The sequence below is a fragment of the Pseudophryne corroboree genome, chromosome 1 (genome assembly GCF_028390025.1).
Source record: "Pseudophryne corroboree isolate aPseCor3 chromosome 1, aPseCor3.hap2, whole genome shotgun sequence".
In the NCBI taxonomy this organism is placed as follows: Eukaryota; Metazoa; Chordata; class Amphibia; order Anura; family Myobatrachidae; genus Pseudophryne; species Pseudophryne corroboree.
In genome coordinates this window covers 582,085,090-582,105,433 of record NC_086444.1, presented here as the reverse complement: position 1 = coordinate 582,105,433, position 20,344 = coordinate 582,085,090, and positions in this window count along the sequence as shown.

The following is a 20,344-nucleotide window of genomic DNA, read 5'->3' as shown; positions in this document are numbered from 1 at the left end:
AGCTTTAGTTTTTGTAGAATAACTTTAGTTGAGCATTAGTTTATAAATTGTAGGTGGATTTCTCTTATTCCTGCAGGTGATGGAATTGTGAGTCTCAGTCTGGCAGGCATGTACCTTTAACTTACTTTATCCCTGGTGATGCAAATGAGCTTAAGTATTTCTTTGTACTCTTCAGGTAAAAATTTAGTAGCCCACAATGCTTTAATCATTGTTAATATTGCAAATATAAATAGTAGTACTGTACATGTATGCTAGCATATAGCAGTTTTCTGATGCTGTTATTACTTTTATCATCATCAGACAGTTTCTGGCTGATTACACATTTTATTAAAGTATCCTGTCAGCCACTCATAAAAAATTCTTATAATGCTGGTGATTATATCTCTTTTGCGTATTAGTGCATTCACTGTTACTGACATTCATTTAGTGTTCCCAGATAGGTCAACAATCATTTGTATAATGTCTGCTTAAATAAGCTTGTATGCTAATACACCACTGGTGTATGAAGTGTAAGGGTTTCTGCTCTGCTCACTTTGTATATTTTGGTGGTTACCACTGGCTTATTGCCCATGTGTCTCCACCTCAATAATTTCTTACTTATTCCCATTTCCCAGCCATGCCTCCTCCTATGACTGGGTTAGTGTTAGTGAAGGCAGGTTTCTCGGGCAGTCCTTTCTGAAACAGGAACTCTCTGGGCTGCTTACTCTTGCACACTCCAACACTTCCCTGACATGTTGGTTCTTCCCCTTTTCGGTACTGAAATTCCTCACCTGCCTGATGAGGCATGAGTCCCTTTAAATTTCTGTCCACCTCCTGTGAAATCACTTTCTGTGGTCAGCAACTAGGCTGCCCACACTAGAGAGCAGGGCAAACTTGCATGGGCCCTATCAATAAATTATCGATACTAGCATATACAGATGTGTCCACATACATCTTTACTATATCCTATTATGGCAAACAAAAAATTTAAAATCCATCCACTCGCTACTCGTGAAAAACAGCTTAGCAGTGTTTTGCATGTTGTGCCAAATTCAGCAAAATAGCAAAGATGTAAGTGGACACATCTGTATAGTATATAGATCTATATATAGATATACAGTATATTTTCAAATATACATATCAATATAGATCTATCTATATATACATACATATATATATATAAATATAGCTATAGATCTCTCTCTCTCTCTCTCTCTCTATATATTAGAGATGAGCGCCGGAAATTTTTCGGGTTTTGTGTTTTGGTTTTGGGTTCGGTTCCGCGGCCGTGTTTTGGGTTCGACCGCGTTTTGGCAAAACCTCACCGAATTTTTTTTGTCGGATTCGGGTGTGTTTTGGATTCGGGTGTTTTTTTCAAAAAACCCTAAAAAACAGCTTAAATCATAGAATTTGGGGGTAATTTTGATCCCAAAGTATTATTAACCTCAAAAAACATAATTTACACTCATTTTCAGCCTATTCTGAACACATCACACCTCACAATATTATTTTTAGTCCTAAAATTTGCACCGAGGTCGCTGTGTGAGTAAGATAAGTGACCCTAGTGGCCGACACAAACACCGGGCCCATCTAGGAGTGGCACTGCAGTGTCACGCAGGATGGCCCTTCCAAAAAACCCTCCCCAAACAGCACATGACGCAAAGAAAAAAAGAGGCGCAATGAGGTAGCTGACTGTGTGAGTAAGATTAGCGACCCTAGTGGCCGACACAAACACCGGGCACATCTAGGAGTGGCACTGCAGTGTCACGCAGGATGTCCCTTCCAAAAAACCCTCCCCAAACAGCACATGACGCAAAGAAAAAAAGAGGCGCAATGAGGTAGCTGACTGTGTGAGTAAGATTAGCGACCCTAGTGGCCGACACAAACACCGGGCCCATCTAGGAGTGGCACTGCAGTGTCACGCAGGATGTCCCTTCCAAAAAACCCTCCCCAAACAGCACATGACGCAAAGAAAAAAAGAGGCGCAATGAGGTAGCTGACTGTGTGAGTAAGATTAGCGACCCTAGTGGCCGACACAAACACCGGGCCCATCTAGGAGTGGCACTGCAGTGTCACGCAGGATGTCCCTTCCAAAAAACCCTCCCCAATCAGCACATGATGCAAAGAAAAAGAAAAGAAAAAAGAGGTGCAAGATGGAATTATCCTTGGGCCCTCCCACCCACCCTTATGTTGTATAAACAAAACAGGACATGCACACTTTAACCAACCCATCATTTCAGTGACAGGGTCTGCCACACGACTGTGACTGATATGACGGGTTGGTTTGGACCCCCCCCAAAAAAGAAGCAATTAATCTCTCCTTGCACAAACTGGCTCTACAGAGGCAAGATGTCCACCTCATCTTCACCCTCCGATATATCACCGTGTACATCCCCCTCCTCACAGATTATCAATTCGTCCCCACTGGAATCCACCATCTCAGCTCCCTGTGTACTTTGTGGAGGCAATTGCTGCTGGTCAATGTCTCCGCGGAGGAATTGATTATAATTCATTTTAATGAACATCATCTTCTCCACATTTTCTGGATGTAACCTCGTACGCCGATTGCTGACAAGGTGAGCGGCGGCACTAAACACTCTTTCGGAGTACACACTTGTGGGAGGGCAACTTAGGTAGAATAAAGCCAGTTTGTGCAAGGGCCTCCAAATTGCCTCTTTTTCCTGCCAGTATAAGTACGGACTGTGTGACGTGCCTACTTGGATGCGGTCACTCATATAATCCTCCACCATTCTATCAATGTTGAGAGAATCATATGCAGTGACAGTAGACGACATGTCCGTAATCGTTGTCAGGTCCTTCAGTCCGGACCAGATGTCAGCATCAGCAGTCGCTCCAGACTGCCCTGCATCACCGCCAGCGGGTGGGCTCGGAATTCTGAGCCTTTTCCTCGCACCCCCAGTTGCGGGAGAATGTGAAGGAGGAGATGTTGACAGGTCGCGTTCCGCTTGACTTGACAATTTTGTCACCAGCAGGTCTTTCAACCCCAGCAGACCTGTGTCTGCCGGAAAGAGAGATCCAAGGTAGGCTTTAAATCTAGGATCGAGCACGGTGGCCAAAATGTAGTGCTCTGATTTCAACAGATTGACCACCCGTGAATCCTTGTTAAGCGAATTAAGGGCTGCATCCACAAGTCCCACATGCCTAGCGGAATCGCTCCGTGTTAGCTCCTTCTTCAATGCCTCCAGCTTCTTCTGCAAAAGCCTGATGAGGGGAATGACCTGACTCAGGCTGGCAGTGTCTGAACTGACTTCACGTGTGGCAAGTTCAAAGGGCATCAGAACCTTGCACAACGTTGAAATCATTCTCCACTGCACTTGAGACAGGTGCATTCCATCTCCTATATCGTGCTCAATTGTATAGGCTTGAATGGCCTTTTGCTGCTCCTCCAACCTCTGAAGCATATAGAGGGTTGAATTCCACCTCGTTACCACTTCTTGCTTCAGATGATGGCAGGGCAGGTTCAGTAGTTTTTGGTGGTGCTCCAGTCTTCTGTACGTGGTGCCTGTACGCCGAAAGTGTCCCGCAATTTTTCTGGCCACCGACAGCATCTCTTGCACGCCCCTGTCGTTTTTTAAAAAATTCTGCACCACCAAATTCAAGGTATGTGCAAAACATGGGACGTGCTGGAATTTGCCCATATTTAATGCACACACAATATTGCTGGCGTTGTCCGATGCCACAAATCCACAGGAGAGTCCAATTGGGGTAAGCCATTCCGCGATGATCTTCCTCAGTTGCCGTAAGAGGTTTTCAGCTGTGTGCGTATTCTGGAAAGCGGTGATACAAAGCGTAGCCTGCCTAGGAAAGAGTTGGCGTTTGCGAGATGCTGCTACTGGTGCCGCCGCTGCTGTTCTTGCGGCGGGAGTCCATACATCTACCCAGTGGGCTGTCACAGTCATATAGTCCTGACCCTGCCCTGCTCCACTTGTCCACATGTCCGTGGTTAAGTGGACATTGGGTACAACTGCATTTTTTAGGACACTGGTGAGTCTTTTTCTGACGTCCGTGTACATTCTCGGTATCGCCTGCCTAGAGAAGTGGAACCTAGATGGTATTTGGTAACGGGGGCACACTGCCTCAATAAATTGTCTAGTTCCCTGTGAACTAACGGCGGATACCGGACGCACGTCTAACACCAACATAGTTGTCAAGGACTCAGTTATCCGCTTTGCAGTAGGATGACTGCTGTGATATTTCATCTTCCTCGCAAAGGACTGTTGAACAGTCAATTGCTTACTGGAAGTAGTACAAGTGGGCTTACGACTTCCCCTCTGGGATGACCATCGACTCCCAGCGGCAACAACAGCAGCGCCAGCAGCAGTAGGCGTTACACGCAAGGATGCATCGGAGGAATCCCAGGCAGGAAAGGACTCGTCAGACTTGCCAGTGACATGGCCTGCAGGACTATTGGCATTCCTGGGGAAGGAGGAAATTGACACTGAGGGAGTTGGTGGGGTGGTTTGCGTGAGCTTGGTTACAAGAGGAAGGGATTTACTGGTCAGTGGACTGCTTCCGCTGTCACCCAAAGTTTTTGAACTTGTCACTGACTTATTATGAATGCGCTGCAGGTGACGTATAAGGGAGGATGTTCCGAGGTGGTTAACGTCCTTACCCCTACTTATTACAGCTTGACAAAGGGAACACACGGCTTGACACCTGTTGTCCGCATTTCTGGTGAAATACCTCCACACCGAAGAGCTGATTTTTTTGGTATTTTCACCTGGCATGTCAACGGCCATATTCCTCCCACGGACAACAGGTGTCTCCCCGGGTGCCTGACTTAAACAAACCACCTCACCATCAGAATCCTCCTGGTCAATTTCCTCCCCAGCGCCAGCAACACCCATATCCTCCTCATCCTGGTGTACTTCAACACTGACATCTTCAATCTGACTATCAGGAACTGGACTGCGGGTGCTCCTTCCAGCACTTGCAGGGGGCATGCAAATAGTGGAAGGCGCATGCTCTTCACGTCCAGTGTTGGGAAGGTCAGGCATCGCAAACGACACAATTGGACTCTCCTTGTGGATTTGGGATTTCAAAGAACGCACAGTTCTTTGCGGTGCTTTGCCAGCTTGAGTCTTTTCAGTTTTCTAGCGAGAGGCTGAGTGCTTCCATCCTCATGTGAAGCTGAACCACTAGCCATGAACATAGGCCAGGGCCTCAGCCGTTCCTTGCCACTCCGTGTGGTAAATGGCATATTGGCAAGTTTACGCTTCTCCTCCGACAATTTTATTTTAGGTTTTGGAGTCCTTTTTTTTCTGATATTTGGTGTTTTGGATTTGACATGCTCTGTACTATGACATTGGGCATCGGCCTTGGCAGACGACGTTGCTGGCATTTCATCGTCTCGGCCATGACTAGTGGCAGCAGCTTCAGCACGAGGTGGAAGTGGATCTTGATCTTTCCCTAATTTTGGAACCTCAACTTTTTTGTTCTCCATATTTTATAGGCAGAACTAAAAGGCACCTCAGGTAAACAATGGAGATGGATGGATTGGATACTAGTATACAATTATGGACGGACTGCCACGGTTAGGTGGTATAAAAAAACCACGGTTAGGTGGTATATATTATAATAATAATACAATTATGGATGGACGGACTGCCTGCCGACTGCCGACACAGAGGTAGCCACAGCCGTGAACTACCGCACTGTACACTGGTTGATAAAGAGATAGTAGTATACTCGTAACAACTAGTATGACACTATGACGACGGTATAAAGAATGGAAAAAAAACCACGGTTAGGTGGTATATATTATAATAATAATACAATTATGGATGGACGGACTGCCTGCCGACTGCCGACACAGAGGTAGCCACAGCCGTGAACTACCGCACTGTACACTGGTTGATAAAGAGATAGTAGTATACTCGTAACAACTAGTATGACACTATGACGACGGTATAAAGAATGAAAAAAAAACCACGGTTAGGTGGTATATATTATAATAATAATACAATTATGGATGGACGGACTGCCTGCCGACTGCCGACACAGAGGTAGCCACAGCCGTGAACTACCGCACTGTACACTGGTTGATAAAGAGATAGTAGTATACTCGTAACAATTAGGATGACACTATGACGGTATAAAGAATGAAAAAAAAACCACGGTTAGGTGGTAGGTATATAATAATAAATAATACAATTCTGGTCGGACGGACTGCCTGCCGTGTGCCGACACAGAGGTAGCCACAGCCGTGAACTACCGCACTGTACACTGGTTGATAAAGAGATAGTAGTATACTCGTAACAATTAGGATGACACTATGACGGTATAAAGAATGAAAAAAAAACCACGGTTAGGTGGTAGGTATATAATAATAAATAATACAATTCTGGTCGGACGGACTGCCTGCCGTGTGCCGACACAGAGGTAGCCACAGCCGTGAACTACCGCACTGTACACTGGTTGATAAAGAGATAGTAGTATACTCGTAACAATTAGGATGACACTATGACGGTATAAAGAATGAAAAAAAAAACCACGGTTAGGTGGTAGGTATATAATAATAAATAATACAATTCTGGTCGGACGGACTGCCTGCCGTGTGCCGACACAGAGGTAGCCACAGCCGTGAACTACCGCACTGTACACTGGTTGATAAAGAGATAGTAGTATACTCGTAACAATTAGGATGACACTATGACGGTATAAAGAATGAAAAAAAAAACCACGGTTAGGTGGTAGGTATATAATAATAAATAATACAATTCTGGTCGGACGGACTGCCTGCCGTGTGCCGACACAGAGGTAGCCACAGCCGTGAACTACCGCACTGTACACTGGTTGATAAAGAGATAGTAGTATACTCGTAACAATTAGGATGACACTATGACGGTATAAAGAATGAAAAAAAAACCACGGTTAGGTGGTAGGTATATAATAATAAATAATACAATTCTGGTCGGACGGACTGCCTGCCGTGTGCCGACACAGAGGTAGCCACAGCCGTGAACTACCGCACTGTACTGTGTCTGCTGCTAATATAGACTGGTTGATATTTAAAGAGATATTAGTAGTATACAACAATACTATACTGGTGGTCAGGCACTGGTCACCACTCCTGCAGCAAAAGTGTGCACTGTTAATTAATATAATTGTACTCCTGGCTCCTGCTAACAACCTGCAGTGCTCCCCAGTCTCCCCCACAATTAATTATAAGCTTTTAATTTATACATTGATGACTCTGCAGCACACTGGGCTGAGCTGAGTGCACACAGACTGAGTCACACTGTGTGACTGACTGTGCTGTGTATCGTTTTTTTTTTCAGGCAGAGAACGGATATAGCAGAGAGAAGTGAACGGATATATTATATTAAATAAAAGTTAACTAGCAACTGCACTGGTCACTGACTGTGGTAAACTAACTCTGTCTGCGACTCTGCACAATCTCTCTCTCTCTATCTAATCTATCTCTATTCTAATGGAGAGGACGCCAGACACGTCCTCTCCCTATCAATCTCAATGCACGAGTGAAAATGGCGGCGACGCGCGGCTCCTTATATAGAATCCGAGTCTCGCGATAGAATCCGAGCCTCGCGAGAATCCGACAGCGTCATGATGACGTTCGGGCGCGCTCGGGTTAACCGAGCAAGGCGGGAAGATCCGAGTCGCTCGGACCCGTGAAAAAAAACATGAAGTTCGGGCGGGTTCGGATTCCGAGGAACCGAACCCGCTCATCTCTACTATATATATATATATATATATATATAATTTATGTAGATATTTGCACCCTCCAATAATCAAATATATGGTGCTCCTTAAGTTCTGTTCCATTACAGTCCAGATAAACACAAAAAAATCCGTAGAAAAGGACACTCAGTCCATCTTTGAAAAACACATTCTTTTTTATTATCACCCACAATTGGGCATTCAAATTGAATGAACAACAGTTCATGGTGGCTCAGCATGAAATATCATAAATCATCATATCCAAAAGACCATGGCATCTCATCATCATCTAAGTTGACAGCTAAGTTACCTTGTATATTATTTTCATCTTGAAATGCACTCTTGCAATCATTGTGTAGGCATTGAGATGCCATGGTCTTTTGGATATGATAATTTATGATATTTTATGCTGAGCCACCGTGAACTGTTGTTCATTCAATTTGAATGCCCAATTGTGGGTGATAATAAAAAAGAATGTGTTTTTCAAAGATTGACTGAGTGCCCTTTTCTACGGATTTTTATATATATATATATATATATATATATATAGAGAGAGAGAGAGAGAGAGAGAGAGAGAGAGAGGGAGAGACAAATTAAGGGGGCACTCACCAGAAAATAATTTTGCACTTAAAAAAGCATTGATTTTAATTCATACTTAGAACATCTCAAAAGAATAGTTCAATCGACGTTTCAATCCATCCGGATCATCATCAGGATATAAAACAAACACAGCTCTTGCAGCGAATTACATCTGTTAGCATGTACCAGTATCAAAGCAGTCAATGCCTAACAGGCCCCCTAAAATACCTCCAGCACATTAAAAAAGATGCGGCAATACCACTAAACCAATTACAATGCCCGGACCAGCCCATTAATCTAAAAGGGGCAATAAATAGAAATAGAGCATCTGATATGTTATATTATAAATAGAACAAAAATAGCAGCATTGCCCTGTGGTGATGGTACTTACCACAAATGAGCAATGCACATGTAATGGAGCCTGTGTACTACCAGCGTGCGTTCCAGCCAGTACAGGTGGAGCGCACTAGGCTTCCTGCATCCCGTGTGTGTCAGGTCCACGTCACTTCCGGTCGAGGGTTGACACATGGCCAGTGTGCGTTCAACGGAGCACAGGTGGAACGCACTGCAGAGCCTACAGCACGCGCCTGTCAGATCCGCATCACTTCCGGTCACGGCTTCACACTACCAAAATGGATAAAGGGCGTGTGCGGCACCATTCCCATAACAACGGGAACAAAGGCACAGCCCACCCACCAATCATCGGTACATATATATTAGCACAATGTGTCACCATGGCAACTGATAAAAGCTGCAAAAGGATCGATGCACAACCGTTATAACTCACAGGGCAAACACTTAAGAAATATATAAATTTCTACATCTATGTAAATATCATTCACACACTAACACATGGAGGCGCTTATGTAGAAAACGTTATCCAGGTTAATTACAACAGCTAAACTGCTAAAGCATAATCTGAATTGTGCTGTCAGTAATAAGGGGCCTGTCAAATGGAAATGTATACACAAATACCACAATCTGCTACACTAAAATATGTGACACACATTGTGTTAAATACAGGTAAAGTTACCTATACACAAAAGACATAAATAGAGAAATTCCTTAGAACAAACTTCTCTAACATATACAAATATGTTTTTATGATGTATATATTAATAGATAAAAATAGTGACATAAAAAAGACAAAAAGAGGATAGTGTGTTGGCAAAAAATACTTAGATTCAAAAAAGATCCCAAAAAATCACAAAAATATAATATTGCAAAAAGGTCTTAGGAATAATGAAACCCTGAATTTAGCGCAAAAAGGCACTGAGGGAGTTATTCTCATTTAGGCCGTTAGGAGAAATCGTCCCCAGATGGTAGATCCATCTTGATTCCAACTTTTTAAGGACAAGTCCCCTGTCTCCGCCCCTTGGTAAAGGCGGCACCCAATCAATAATGCAGCATTGTAGGGTAGACAACTGATGCCCTGCTGATAAGAAATGTTGCACGACCGGTTTGTCGGTTAGACCCGTCGACAGTGCCTGTCTAACCGTCATCCTATGGTTAGCCATTCGCTCCCGGAAAGTGCAGGTGGTCATCCCTACGTATGATAGGCCACATGGGCAGGTAAATAGGTAGACTACATGGTAACATGTACCAAATCCGGATTGGCCTTCCAGTATGAGGATGCGAAAAACTGGTCCCAGGCACCATCGATCGACAGGTAATACAGCCAGTACATTTAATGCAGCCAGGTCTCTGCGTCATCAGCCACGTGCTATCCTCATGAATATTAGATCTACTCGGATTCATCAGGAGCTGTTTAAGGTTTCTTCCCCTGCAGTATGCCATCATCGGGTTTTTGGTATTAAACATAGTTAATGACTGATCTGTGGAGACAATTGGCCAGTGTTTGTTGATGGATCTGGCGACTTGTGATGATTTCTGGTCAAATTGAGTAACAAAGATCATCCGATCACCTTGTTTCAGTGCATGCTTAAGCGTGTTTTTACATGTTCTGGTGAAGCACCCCTCAATAGTTTTACTGTCACAGCCCCTATCAAAAAAATCATTGCTTCATTTCCAACAGTTGGGTTTCTGTTATGCACACCAGTGCCTGCAGGAATGTACTGGTGTCAGAACTGTTATGCACTCCAGCGCCTGCAGGAATGTACTGGTGTTTGAACTGTTATGCACACCAGTGCCTGCAGGAATGTACTGGTGTCTGAACGGATAGGTATGCAAAACAAATGAACTCACAGACAGACTGGGGAATATGACATTACGTACACAGAAGGTGATAGGGTAACAAAATACACACAAAGTGAACAGAGAAGCCCAGAGGCTAAGGAACTGGGTGTCTCCCTAGTATTAGTAATGCTCAGATGGGAAAAGCAAGATGTTGTGTTTTAATACATAGAGAACCCGAAATGCTGTTGCTAAGGGCAACAGCAAAACCCTAAAGGGTTACCAACGGGTGTGGCAGTAAACTCCTTGGTCAGAGATGGAATGATAGACACAAGGAGAGTCTCCACAATCCTAATTCTCACTTGCAGTGCACAGGTTCAGCTTACTGCCACTACACTGACACCTGACACCTAGCACAGTGAGACAGGATTTATGCAGGCAAGTCTTAGAATACAGCCGCAAACTTGCTAAGTTCACAGAGTAGTAAAAGAACCCCAGCAAGTTAAGCGACTGACTCCAGTCTTACTGCTAGGTCTGGATTGGCAGAGTGTAGTACCAAATCCCCAGGCCTATTTGCAGTAAGCAACAACAAATACAAAGCTACACAGTACTGGCTAACTTTCAGGAACTGACTAACCAACAAAGATTCAGCAGCATCTGCTTAACCTGAGAAGAGGACTTATAAAGCAGGTGCTGTCCACGCCCCACTCAGACCTCACAGACTGTGAGCACAAAAACCAGCACCGGATCCCCTGCCGTGCACAGAGCCTGTAACCACTGCACAGCAAAAGACCCGAACCGGAGTATCAGCTGCGCTCAGGTTACTCCGCTAGCACTTGTCTCCCGGTTGCCATGACGACGTGGCAGCACAGGGCAGGAGACCCTAACAGTACCCCCCCTCTGACGAGGGGTCAAAGAACCCCTACCACCGGGTTTATCGGGGAACTGCAAGAAGAAAGAGCGTATCAGTCTGGGGGCATGAAGATCACAACTGCGCACCCACGACCGCTCCTCCGGGCCATACCCCTTCCAGTGCACCAAAAATGACAGCCGACCCCGAACCATCTTGGAGTCAGGAATCCTTTCAACAACAAACTCCCTCTGGCCACGTATCAGAAGAGGGGAAGGTCTTCCACTGGAAGAAGGATTACTAATCGCCCATTTTAAAAGGGAACAATGAAATGTTTTATGGATACCCAAAGAACGGGGCAGATCTAACTGAAATGCCACCGGATTGATAACCCTGGTGATCTTATAAGGGCCGATGAACCGGGGGCCTAACTTATGAGATGGCTGTCTCAACTTCAAATTCTTGGTAGACAACCAGACGAAGTCTCCTAATTTGAAGCTGCAGGGTCTTTTCCGCTTATCAAAAACCCTTTTGGTCACTAATGACACAGACACAAGGGCTTTCTTCACTTTCCGCCAAATACCTCTAAGGACCGAAACCACAGAGGAACCACCAGGCATGGAGTCCAGGGGGTCAAAAGAATTGGCCTTAGGATGATGCCCATACACACAAAGGAAGGGAGAGATCCCTGTAGCAGAGTGAGCCGCGTTGTTATAGGCAAACTCCGCCATGGACAGATGAGCAACCCAGTCAGTCTGACACTTGGAGACATAACACCTGAGGAACTGCTCCAAGGACTGGTTCACCCTTTCAGTCTGCCCATTAGACTGCGGATGGTAGCCTGACGACAAGCTGACAGAAATCTGGAGATCGGAACAAAATGCCCTCCAGAATTTGGCCACAAACTGGGATCTGCGGTCAGAGACCACATCAAGTGGCAACCCGTGGAGACGCACAACATGCAGCATAAATAATTCAGACAGGCGTCTGGCCGATGGCAGCCCAACCAGTGGAACGAAGTGCGCCATCTTCGAAAACCTGTCAACGACAACCCAGATGGCTGTCATCCCCGAGGATTTGGGCAAGTCCACCACAAAATCCATTGAAATGTGGGTCCATGGCTTAGATGGGATAGAGAGTGGATGTAATGGGCCAACAGGAACCCCTCTAGGAGTCTTATTTCGGGCACAGATGTCACATGCCCGAACCCACTGATCCACATCCTTAGCCACCGAGGGCCACCACACCGCCCTAGATAGCAACTCCCGAGTTCTGGCAATACCCGGGTGACCTGCCGACTTCTTGGCATGGAATTCCAGGAACACTCGCTGTCTTAACCTAGGAGGCACAAACAAAAGACCTACCGGAAGGTCTGGAGGAGCCTGCTCCTGTGCTCCAAGGACTAATGATAAGAGGTCCTGGGTAATGCCCACTTTAATACATGATGGGGACACAATGGGCAACGGCTCCTCGGTGGTCTCCTGGATTGGAGCAAAACTCTGCGAGAGCGCATCAGCCTTGATGTTTTTTGACCCAGGGCGATATGTTATCAAAAAATTAAAGCGAGCAAAAAACAAAGCCCATCGTGCCTGCCTGGCATTGAGACGCTTCGTTGACTCTAAATATGCCAGATTCTTATGGTCGGTGAGAATTGAGACCACAAACTTAGCCCCCTCAAGCCAGTGTCTCCACTCCTCGAATGCATGCTTAATAGCCAACAATTCCCGGTTACCCACGTCATAATTCATCTCGGCAGGCGAAAATTTACGGGAAAAGTAAGCACAGGGATGAAGGCGATTATCAGACACTCCCATCTGAGAAAGCAATGCCCCAATACCCATCTCAGAGGCATCCACCTCCACCACAAAAGGACGCTCTGGATCTGGGTGTCGCAGCACCTTGGCCGATACAAATGCCCTTTTGAGACGGGCAAAAGCCGCTTTAGCCTCACAAGACCAGTGAGCAACATCCGCCCCTTTCTTAGTGAGTGCCACCAAGGGCGCCACTATAGACGAAAATCCAGCGATAAATCGTCTATAAAAATTCGCAAAGCCCAGGAAACGCTAAAGCGCCTTCAAACTAGTGGGCTGCACCCAATCCAGGACTGCCTGTACCTTGGAACCCTCCATTTGGAAACCTTCTGGGGAGATAATATATCCTAGAAATGCGATTTGCTGAACTTCAAATTCGCACTTCTCCAGCTTCGCCCCAAGCCGGTGGTCTCTGAGTTTCTGGAGGACTAAGCGTACATGCTTCCGATGTTCCTCCAGGGAATGGGAGAAGATTAGGATGTCATCTAAGTATACAACTAAGAATTTATCCAAATATTCCCTGAGCACATCATTCATGAAATCCTGGAAGACTGCCAGGGCATTACAGAGCCCAAAAGGCATCACCAAATATTCATAATGCCCTGAGTGGGTATTAAAGGCAGTCTTCCATTCATCCCCCTCTCTTATTCGGATTAGATTGTACGCACCGCGTAGGTCAATCTTAGAAAAAATGGTGGCAGTACGAAGCTGGTCAAACAAGACCGAAATGAGGGGCAGTGGGTATGAGTTTTTAATCGTGATACGGTTCAATTCCCTGAAGTCGATGCAGGGTCGCAACGAACCGTCCTTTTTACCCACGAAGAAGAACCCCGACCCAACTGGAGACTGTGAAGGTCTGATAAATCCCTACACAAGTTCTCCTGAATGTACTCTGCCATAGCCTGAGTCTCAGGACGTGACAGGGAGTACAACCTGCTCTTGGGAAGCTTAGCATTTGGCAACAAATCAATGGCACAGTCATAGGGGCGATGAGGAGGTAGTACCTCTGCAACTTTTTTGGAGTACACGTCCGCAAAATCTGCATAACACCCTGGCAATCCTGGCAAACTTAGCTGCGAGAGCCTGACTGGAAGGCTCAAGCAACTCCTGAAACAATCAGTACCCCAACTAAGAATCTCCCCAGAGACCCAGTCAAATTGAGGATTGTGGGCCCTTAACCAGGGTAACCCCAACACCAATGGGGCAAAAGTACAGACAAATTAATTACAAAAACACAATACCTAGCGCTGTGATTGATTACAGATGGATGCAGCAATCCCAAAAGGGTTTTTGGTTTTAACCCTTAATGCAAAAGACTATAAAAACAAAAAGGCTGGGACTGCGCAAATCAATCTGATGTGGATATTTATTTTTACATAAAATTACTTTCTACACATATACATATACATACTTGATACCGGCCAGCATCACATAAAAAACTACTACATAAAATATAATTAGTATAATACTAAAAAAAAATTATATATTTCCACTCCAAATCAAGTGGCTAATATAATCTCCGTTCATACACTTTTAAATGAGCTTCTTTAGAAACCTCTCCGACAATATTAGCAATATCACTAAGATAAATACAATCAGAATTTAAAATGTCCAGTATTCTTTGATTAATTTCATACCACCATGTGGAATTCTTTTTCCCTTAAGGTGTTAATATTTCATCCAAGTATACGTAATTTTAATTCCTTGGTCCCAGACGAAACTTTTTCACCCGCACTTGATTAATCACTTAGGCTTGCTTTGTGTAAAATAAGGCTTCTGCTGTTTAACTGTGCAGATCATGCGTGATTAAAGACCTTTTATAATGCAATTTTGTAACATTCACTCTTTCAAGATGTGATACATTGCCTGTATAATGTCCTGAACGCCACCCCTCCCGGCTACTGATAGCCTTATCTGGAGCCTCCGGGTTCTTTCTACGGCGTATCCTCCCCCGACAGCAGTGGGGTTTCTTATGCCTGTGGCCGGCCGGCCCGCTGATAAATCAACTGTTGATTCCTGTATAGGGAATACTGACGACAGACGCGTTTCTCCGCCTTTGGTTACCTTGGCGGCTTCCTCAGTGTCGAATACTTTCACCATCATTTTTCTGGTTTAAATACCTGTCCGCACCAATTGCGCATGCGTATTACTACTGCGGATCAAGACTCGTTTCCATTTTGGCTTCCAACATATACCAGCCTTTCTTTTTTACATTTCAGGTCTCAATTATCGTTCATGTATATACTATATAAAATCTGTGATATTGCTTATATTATCTACTATACTTGGAGCATATATTCAATTCATAAAATGTACATAATGAATTAATAAACATATTCTAACAAATATTTTTATCTTAGTCTTATCATTGGTATCGCTCAATACTAATTTAGACTACACATTATCCCCCCTCTAAACCAACAACCCTTTCTTATCCAGGAACAGATAATACTATCTATATGTATTAAAGGATTTGCTTTTTTCCAATGGACAGCAAAGAAAGAAAAATTCTTTTATATTTCACATTTTATAATCATCATATATGTCTCTTTCTCTATAAACATACAAAAAGAGAAAACCACGAAAACTATACCCAATTTAATGCAACACTATCATATCTATATTCCATTCAGTTCCACCGTATCATTAAGACCCGATGGTACTAATGTATCCAATCTATATATCCAGTAGGCCTCGCGTCTCCGAAGTCTGCTGAATCGATCCCCCCCTCTATTGGTGGAATTGATTTGTTCTATTCCTATCATAGTTGTATTTTTCCAATTAGCTTTTTGGCAATGAATTATATGATTCGATAATGGATGTCTTGCTCCTTTAATTATATTTCTCCGATGTTCGATATAACAGATGTGTAAAGTTCTCGTGGTTCGTCCCACATATTGTTTCCCACACTGACAGGAAATGAGATAAATAATATACGTTGACATGCAATTTATAAACTCTTTAATAGGAAAAATCTCACCAGAAATAAATGATTGAAAGGTAATACTTTTTCTTGGTAGATTATTACATGAATGGCACTCCGTTTTTCCACATTTATGATATCCTAACGGTCTTATAGGTAACCATATATTATTTACAACCCCTTTTTTTCTTTTTTCTTTCTGGAAATGACTTGGCACCAATTTTTTTCTTAAATTATCTGCTTTTCTAAAGATGGTATGACCTCTTGGATCTATATGCGTTTTCAACACTTCGTCTAAGAGTAACATATGTGTATTTTTCTTAATTACCTGACTTATCTTGTACGCACAGCTATTATATTTTGTTACAAAAGTTTCACTTCTTTTGTTACCATTATCCTTCACCTTTTTATCATTATATTTAGGTCTTAATAATGTTTCTCTTTCCATACATTCCACCTCATGATATGCTTTTTCCAAAATACCCTGTGGGTATCCTTGTTCTTGAAAGGACTCAAAGAGTGTCTTAGCCTGCACCTGAAACATAGAGTGGGAGCTACAGTTTCGACGTAGCCTGACCAGCTGACCCCTAGGAATATTGTCTTTCCAGCTGCGTTTATGTGAACTCTTATAATCCAAATATCGATTATTGTCAACTGGTTTGATGTATGTTTTTGTAGTTAAACAATCATCCTCTACTGACAGCTCTATATCCAAGAAACATATACTTGTGGTGCTATAATTTGTGGTAAATTTTAAACCATAATTATTATTATTTAAACCATTAGTGAATATCTCAAGTGCTTCAAAACTCCCACCCCAAATTATAAACAAATCATCTATATATCGGCCATAGTATACCAGATCCGCCCCGAGTCCGCCTCCCCACACATGTTCCTCCTCGAAGGTACCCATATATAGGTTGACGAAACTCGGAGCGAATCTGGCCCCCATGGCCGCACCCCGTGTCTGTAAATAATATTGTGCATCAAACATAAAATAATTATGTGATAAAATAAATTCAATAGCCTCCAATACAAAGATACGCAAAGGGTCCGAGATATTTCCTTGTCTTAAATAACTTTCCACTGCCCTAATACCTTTATCGTGCGGAATATTGGAGTAGAGTGACTCCACGTCACATGTTACCAGATAAAGACCTTTTTTCCACTTGATTTTATTTATGATGTTCAAAAAATGTTGTGTATCTTTTATATGTGACCTCAGACCCTCTACGTATCCCTGCAAATGGTGATCAACAAAAAAAGATAAATTATTCGTGAGTGATCCCACCCCCGAAATAATAGGTCGCCCCGGTGGATTAACAAGTGTCTTATGAATTTTAGGTAAATAATAAAATGTTGCTGTGACCGGATGTGTACAAAAAAGAAAATTAAACGTTTCCTTGGATATAGAGCCATCCTCCAGAGCCGTGTCCAATAACTCAATATATTGTTTCTGAAAAATAGTGGTAGGATTGCAATCCAACTTACGATAGAAATTCGTATCCTTCAATTGTCTGTAACATTCCATCATATATCCCTCTGTTTCTAGGATCACAACCCCACCACCTTTATCAGCTGGCTTTATTGTTATCCCACTATCATCCTGTAAAGACCTTATTGCTTTTCTTTCTCCCAAGCTAAGGTTATCTTGATATTTTATATCATGTGATTTCTCGCATATTTGTCTAAAACTCGCGAGAGTTGCCTTATAAAAGCTTTCTATGTATGGGCCTTTGCAAGCCAAGGGATAAAAATCTGATTTCTTTTTAAAGGGCTTAGCCCCAATATCGAAAATAGGTATCTCTACATCTACATCTTTTTCACTTGTATCCCCCTCTTGTTCCAGACTTATCAATATATCTCTTATCTCTTCATCTCCTTTATCTAAAATGATTGGTAATTCCTCACTTTTATTCTTTTTTATTTCTTTAAGTGCAAAGTATCTTTTTCTGCTAAGTGTGCGTACATAACGGTTAAGGTCTACAAACAATTGAAATAGATTGGGTTTAGCCACCGGCGCATAATTTAAACCTTTTTCCAATATGCTTATTTCCTCATTTGTCAGTACCGTTTAGACAAATTACCTTTCAATCATTTATTTCTGGTGAGATTTTTCCTATTAAAGAGTTTATAAATTGCATGTCAACGTATATTATTTATCTCATTTCCTGTCAGTGTGGGAAACAATATGTGGGACGAACCACGAGAACTTTACACATCTGTTATATGGAACATCGGAGAAATATAATTAAAGGAGCAAGACATCCATTATCGAATCATATAATTCATTGCCAAAAAGCTAATTGGAAAAATATAACTATGATAGGAATAGAACAAATCAATTCCACCAATAGAGGGGGGGATCGATTCAGCAGACTTCGGAGACGCGAGGCCTACTGGATATATAGATTGGATACATTAGTACCATCGGGTCTTAATGATACGGTGGAACTGAATGGAATATAGATATGATAGTGTTGCATTAAATTGGGTATAGTTTTCGTGGTTTTCTCTTTTTGTATGTTTATAGAGAAAGAGACATATATGATGATTATAAAATGTGAAATATAAAAGAATTTTTCTTTCTTTGCTGTCCATTGGAAAAAGCAAATCCTTTAATACATATAGATAGTATTATCTGTTCCTGGATAAGAAAGGGTTGTTGGTTTAGAGGGGGGATAATGTGTAGTCTAAATTAGTATTGAGCGATACCAATGATAAGACTAAGATAAAAATATTTGTTAGAATATGTTTATTAATTCATTATGTACATTTTATGAATTGAATATATGCTCCAAGTATAGTAGATAATATAAGCAATATCACAGATTTTATATAGTATATACATGAACGATAATTGAGACCTGAAATGTAAAAAAGAAAGGCTGGTATATGTTGGAAGCCAAAATGGAAACGAGTCTTGATCCGCAGTAGTAATCCGCATGCGCAATTGGTGCGGACAGGTATTTAAACCAGAAAAATGATGGTGAAAGTATTCGACACTGAGGAAGCCGCCGAGGTAACCAAAGGCGGAGAAACGCGTCTGTCGTCAGTATTCCCTATACAGGAATCAACAGTTGATTTATCAGCGGGCCGGCCGGCCACAGGCATAAGAAACCCCACTGCTGTCGGGGGAGGATACGCCGTAGAAAGAACCCGGAGGCTCCAGATAAGGCTATCAGTAGCCGGGAGGGGTGGCGTTCAGGACATTATACAGGCAATGTATCACATCTTGAAAGAGTGAATGTTACAAAATTGCATTATAAAAGGTCTTTAATCACGCATGATCTGCACAGTTAAACAGCAGAAGCCTTATTTTACACAAAGCAAGCCTAAGTGATTAATCAAGTGCGGGTGAAAAAGTTTCGTCTGGGACCAAGGAATTAAAATTACGTATACTTGGATGAAATATTAACACCTTAAGGGAAAAAGAATTCCACATGGTGGTATGAAATTAATCAAAGAATACTGGACATTTTAAATTCTGATTGTATTTATCTTAGTGATATTGCTAATATTGTCGGAGAGGTTTCTAAAGAAGCTCATTTAAAAGTGTATGAACGGAGATTATATTAGCCACTTGATTTGGAGTGGAAATATATAATTTTTTTTTAGTATTATACTAATTATATTTTATGTAGTAGTTTTTTATGTGATGCTGGCCGGTATCAAGTATGTATATGTATATGTGTAGAAAGTAATTTTATGTAAAAATAAATATCCACATCAGATTGATTTGCGCAGTCCCAGCCTTTTTGTTTTTAAAAGTACAGACAGTCACATAAAAGGACAATTTTTCAGAGTGTGTGGCTCCAATAAACAAAGAAATCTGGCTAGTGCAAGAGGTAATTTTACCTTGGGATAATGGTTCCCCGTTTAACCCACAAATCTCAATTTCCGATGCCAAGGGTACTAAGGGAACAGAGTGTTTCAGGGCGAATTGGCGGTCCATAAAAACCCCGTCGGCCCCACTGTCCACAAAGGCCTCAGTCTTGACAGTTTGACCGAGGATCTTCAAGGTCACCGGAATGATAAAAGTCTTCTTGGGAAATTCTGACTTCTGGCCTGACAGGATATTTCCCATCACCCTCAGGCCCTGAAGTTTTCCGGCTTTTCTGGGCATGATACTACCACATGACCTGTATTCCTACAGTACAAACACAACCCCTGCTGTCTCCTCCGCGTCTTCTCACGTGAGGAGAGGCGGGTAGCCCCAATCTGCATAGGCTCCTCAGAAAATTCCTCAGAGTCTGAGGTTCCCTTGGGAAAGAAGGAAACCTCAGTCTCCCTTTCAAGCCTACGCTCTCTCAGCCGTCTATCCACCCGGATGGATAACTGCATGAGCTGATCCAAGTTATCAGGCAA